Raw genomic sequence first — 6041 nt, forward strand, 5'->3', positions numbered from 1 at the left:
CGCCCCACCCCCCCCCGGCAGAGGGGCGGGAGCCACAGGCAGTTAGAGGGTGCCTTCCCCCCGTGAACAGCATTTTCACAGCAGGTAGCTGCTGCCTGGGACTGACTTGCAACACCCCTCCCTGCTCCCACCCACCTTGGGCACTGGGATCCACGCGCTGCTTCAACCTGCATGTATCTTTTAGCTGCACTTTTGCAATTTTGTATTCCTACTATGGCTCGGTTTTAAAAAATGGTGGATTCTAGTCTCTGTTCAAGATAATTTTACATTGAAGCAAGTCTTCAGGACTTCCCAAAACTTTCTGCTGACTGGTCACCTTTCACTGTTCAGTACTGAAGATAAATTATTCTCTGCAGAGGCTGATTACAGTTTTCATGCTTCTTTCCCACCACTGCAACAGTGCCTGACTATGAGTAGTGAAGAACGTACTTGCCAATGAGGAGTTGTGGAGAGAGAACTTCATCTCTGCTTTCTGTGTGGATGCAACACCAGTACCTCTGGCTCTATGCAGCCAGTCATCCAGAAGGAACTGAGGCAGCACCTGGTTGTCAGGCCAGCACTAGCAACACGAGCAGTCATCCCTCATTTCCTCTGAGGGAAACCCTGGAGGCCAGAGGGAAGTGACAAAGGGCTGCAGCCAGGTTCCCCATGGCTCTGTGGACATCTTGACTCCACACCTTCTACTAGTTCTTCCATCTTACTCGGTTTTACTGAACACCTTTGTCATCATCTATGGTTAGAAGATACAGATACAGAAATAGTTAGAAGAATGTCTGCTTTGGTATTTTTTCTTCTCAGTGGCCTGCAGGACATTATCACTGACTTGGGGTGGGGGCTACAGATAACGCAATGGGAAATCACACAGTTTCTTCCCTTTCCTTAGATCTGCAGAGACCCACGCTGTATCTGGTAGTATGCAGCTAACAAGGCTGACGGCAAGAAGGTGCACGGATCTCCAGAAAAAGTTGAGGATACAGTGTTCTGCACTTTTCTCAAGCCTGCCTGTGTGCTTGATTTGCATCCAAACTTGGAGATGCTTTTTATCATTCAGTCTAATTCTTCTTTCACAATGAGATCAATGGTGTCGTGCTGGTGTCATAAGGTAAGAACAAAGCCCATCTTCACCAGTGATTCCTCAGAAGTAATGATACCATTCAGGGGCCTTATTCACCCTTCTTGGCTCTGTGCTAATTCTCCACTCATTTCATTTAATTCCTGGGACCGTCTGTTAACCTCATCAAGCTGGGGGCAGAACTCCCTCAACTGTCCCTTCCTTGCTTCTGATGGCACCTGCTCTGAGCAGCTCTGGTCCTGCCAACCGAGCAGCACTGGAGATTTTGTTCTTTCCCCTTCTCCTCTGGAGCTGCTTGCTTTCAGAGAGTTGTGGAGGTGGCACAGTCATGCTCTTGCAGGCTCTGCTACGCTTCCCTCTAGACTGAAGATTTCTGCTTCTTGATGGCCCTTTTGTGTGGTTTAGAAAAGCAAATGCAGACACCAGTGCAAAGACCAGGTAGAGCCACCTACCAGGTCTAAGTGGGCCCCTCTCCTAGCTTGGATGAGTGAGTGACCCCTTGCTCCCAGCAGGGACCACCTGACAGCTGGACCCACTGGGTGGTGAGCTTTCCACCTGTGGCGGTGGGGGGGGGGCCAAGCCTGCCGGGACAGCACTGGTGGGATGTGAGCTGCTCCTTGTTGGGCGACCATGTCACCCAATGTAGGTGCAGACTCCTTAAGAGGACAGCTCTGGCTGCAATGGTGAGCAGCAGACGGCAAGCATGAGAGGAGGCAGCTGATCTCTGTGTTGGGTGAATAAAACCAGTTAACGCTTCTGGCAGAGCAACCTGACCTACATCTGGAGTCAGCTCTGCTGTGACCGAGGAGGCTGGGCTTAGAGATCTCCAGAGGTCCCTTCCCACCTACATCTTTCTGCAATATGTGAAGACATAGAGGCCTGCCATGGAAAGTTTGAGCTGAGTCTGAAGATATGTTGAAGTGCTGAGCCCAGAAATGAATGCTCTTTGCATCTTACAGCTGTCACCTTCCCCATTTCCCCCTTAGGCAAATGATCCCCTCCACCCAGCCTCTTTGGTCTTTCACACCAGTTTTAAGCCAATAAATGAAACAAGACTGGCGTAATCAAAAGCATTGCACAGGCAGAAACGTGAACCCTCCTTCAGACCTGGAAAAAGTGAGCCCTCCAGCCACTTCTGGTCCGGGAGAAAACCCCTTCTTGCTTCAGGAAAGTCCATGGTCACTCTGCCATACTAGCTTTAAAAAAATAGTGAAGACTAAATACTTCTCCCCCCCACCCCTTCCTCCAGGATCAGGGGCTTCTTTAGGCCCTCTGGTTAGGAGACGCATTGCTCAGCTCCTTCCCATATGCCATATGGGAAACTGAGACAACTTGCCTTCCCAGATCCTCAAGAAGCCTGTGTACTTTTCCCTCCCACCTCTCTGCCTTATTTCAAGAGCGGAGTCAAAGACAGACACGCTCATGGCTGATCCAGTCTGTGTGTTTTCTCAGGGAAGAAGTCTGTGTTTACACGTGTGGGCTCAGACTGGGGACATATTGCAGATGGACAGGACTGCAGCGCTGCTTATCAGTGGATGAGTTTGGGGTTTGCTTCCTGGTGAGCTCTTAGGTTTTTAGCAAAACATAGAGAGTCACAGGGGTGAGGAGAGACCTAAGGCATTAGTATTCAAGGGTCTCAGCCACACAAGATGGCTTATGGACCAAGCATGGTGCCATCAGGTACAGCTTCGCTCCTGTGGGAGGCATTTTCTATCAGACACAGAAGAGGATGCTTTCCCACCTCAGGCTGTTCAGGAAGCTTGGGTCCCAGCTGGAAGTATGTCTGCACAGCAGTAGCTTCTTAGCTGAGTCTCAGAAAATGGGGATATCAGAGCAGACAAGCTTCACCTTGTCAGGTGTACCTGTGCAGGCAGGCTATGGCAGACAACTGGGTGCCTTGCTGCAAATGACCCATTAAAGAGGATAGAAGACCATGCGACCCATGTATGTGCTCTGGGTGATATCTCGCTGATGTCATCAGGGGGCTGCAGGAGCTGCACATTCTACAGATCTCCAGCAATTTTTATCATTACATTTATTGTTCCCATTCTCTACTGGGTGTCTTAAACACTTTGTCTCAAAAAGTCCAGCTGGATGTTTCCAATGTCCTAGTGGGGTTCAAGATGCTTTATTCTCAATTTAGTCACTTAATCCATGAAGTGGTGTCATAATGTCAGCAGGGTGTTTGGCCACATGTCCTGCAATGAAGAATCTTGTCCCTAAGTCTGAAACATTACTGGGGCTTCATTCATCCAGAATGGAAGATCCTAAAACAAGCAAAGGCTGTAAGATGTAGAAAAAATAGTCAGCTTCCACAGCTCTGTGATTAAGTACATCTGCCTCTCTGGCAGCTCAGGTAGACATGTCTTAGACTTTTCCAGGTCTTACAGCAATTCACCTATCATTGGGATGCGTTTATTAGGCTGCATAATTTGCAATGAAAATTTTCAGACCCTTACCCAAAGCATCCTTCAGCAGCTTTTCTGTTATTGCACATCCAAATGACTTCAAAAAACGGTCTTTGCTGGATGGCACTCCACAGCATGCACCCAGGTAGCGCTCTGTTAGGTTCATCCGTAAGCACACCAGAAATCCCATCTGAAAACTTACAGCTAGTTGCCGTTTTCTTACATGAAGGACAGTTTTTTAAACGGTACTTCTAAATTTTTTCCTGTGTCAGATCCAGTCCTGAAAACAGCTGAGGCTGTCGTATATGGCTCCAACAGACCTCCTGAGCTTCCAGAATAGCAGCATGGTAGATATGGACCCTGATTTGAGCTGGGAATTTGCCAGTTCTCCACAAGGTAAATTTCACAGAAGATCCAGTAGAGAAGTTTGGGAAAGCCAACCTGTAACTCAAATGAGTCTTGAGGTTTTGCTCATAACTAAAGAAAATACGGGGTCTGTGAATCCTTTTTCACAGCTGTAGAAATAAGCATTCTTGTAGAGCGCTACTAACAGTGTGCCATGTTGACTGTAGTTTCTTGCTAGGAGAGGATCCTGTTCCACCTCAGTTTCTCTACATTTTAAAGGGTTTCCAGATCAAATCCTGACTTAAGGTGTCCTATCTGTGGCAGGATTCCTATAGCTGTTCTAGGTATTCCCCAGTGCTGCTTTTGCTTTTACTTCCAAGGGTGAAAAGCCTAGAGATAGCTGATGGGATCCCAGACTGCAGACAAGAAGGAATCACAGAATCACAGAATTGCAAGGGTTGGAAGGGACCTCAGGAGATCATCTAGTCCAACCCCCCTGCTAAAGCAGGCTCTCCTAGAGCATTTCGGAAGACTGCTATCATGGAATTGGGATATAGTGGTGACATCTGTGGTGTCCCAATTGTTATACAGTAGAACACCTCAATGCTGTACGTGCTCTCACCGCTGAAGACTCCGAGGGGACCTCCAGCAGGACCCAGTCCTTCTGCGTAACTTGGGACACAAAGGCTAAGCCCCAATCTCTTCTTTCAAGACCTCTGCTGCCCCTGAAAAAGAGCACCACTCTGGGAGAATGGGTAGCACAGCCAATTGTAGCTCCAACTGATGCCTCTTTCAGCTTGGAGGGTGCACCTTATATTGCTTTTCTTGATCCTCTCAAATGGATCTAAAACTGAGAAATCTCTGGAGTCCTTTAAGCGTAGGTTTACAGCTTTCCTGCCTCAAGGGCCCCCTGGTGGCACCAAACCTGACATGTCTGGAAGTACTTAATAGAAAGATTGTGAGCAGTCGTCATCTGAGTTTCTCTGTACCAAAAATGCCTGGCACAGAGCATGCTGTGATCTGTCTCTTGGAGTGGAAGAACCAGGAATGGCTCTAATCACACCGCCTGTCTCAGATCTGGAGAAACAACAAGTACCCATGTGGTCAATCAGCATCAGATTTGTCTTGGCTGGGTGTGTCCACAGGGTGATTTGAACACACATGGGTTGCTCTCTGGTTTCCAGGAGAAATGGTCCTTTGCCTCAAGAGTCCAAGGCAAGTCTAGGGGACCTGGAAGGAGATTCCTCCTCCCTTGAATTCACTCCTATTAAATGGGGCACTGTATTGCTTTCCAGTATCTGCTCCAAGATTCTTCTCTCCTGGCCCAATACAGCTCTTACTATGCTTTTTGTCTGGCTCAAGAACAATTGCAGGTCAGGAATGGGATATTTCATCTGGTGTGTCCTTCCTCAAAAAACAGTCTTTCTGAGGTTGTACCATACCATCAAGTGCATCAGGCAGAGTGTAACCATACCCTCCTCTCACCTGTTTTTCTCATATGCTGTCAGAGGAAGGTTACCTGGAAGGTAAGGCTGAATAGAACAGCCCCTGTGAGCCTCTTGCACAACTTCAGGAGCCTTAAAGGACTTGTGGGAAGGCTCTAGTAACGCCAGGACTGATGACTCTTCTTCTGTGGCCAGGGTCGACTCCACCCATGCAGGTCCCAAAGCCCCAGCAACAGAAAGGCACATATACATTCATGCTACTTACAGTCTTCTCAGCCTTAGCTGATTTTGGACCCTTTCCCAGTGGCATTCCCTTCCTTACTGGATCCCCTAAGTAGAGACTCAGAGTTTATCCCCCCTTAGGAAGTTAGGAGCCTGTTTTTCTCATTGTCTACAACTCCAGCTGTAGACCTGAGATCTCTGCAACTTTGGGGAGAACCTGTTCTAGGGTTGTCAGTTGCAGAATTTTCTTGGGGAAACAAACTTCTGGGTTTAGCTGGCAGGTCCACAAGTCCACAGGCAACCACAGCAACTGCCCCAAGTATCTTAAACTCTGTCGGTCCTGCACTGTCAGCTGGGTTTGGGACACTGCTTGGATAGTCCACTTTTCCCAGAGCCATTTACAGACATCAGCCAGCCATCCAGAGTGTAATTCTACATGACAGCAATGGGATTTAAAATGTTTTCCACACTTCCCACTGCTCAGCACACTTTCTCATCCACTTAGTTGTGCTAGGGCAGCTGCCTGTAGGAACCTGCCATGGAAGTAAT

The sequence above is a fragment of the Egretta garzetta genome, unplaced genomic scaffold (assembly GCF_000687185.1).
Source record: "Egretta garzetta isolate BGI_Z169 unplaced genomic scaffold, ASM68718v1 scaffold85, whole genome shotgun sequence".
Taxonomy (NCBI): domain Eukaryota; kingdom Metazoa; phylum Chordata; class Aves; order Pelecaniformes; family Ardeidae; genus Egretta; species Egretta garzetta.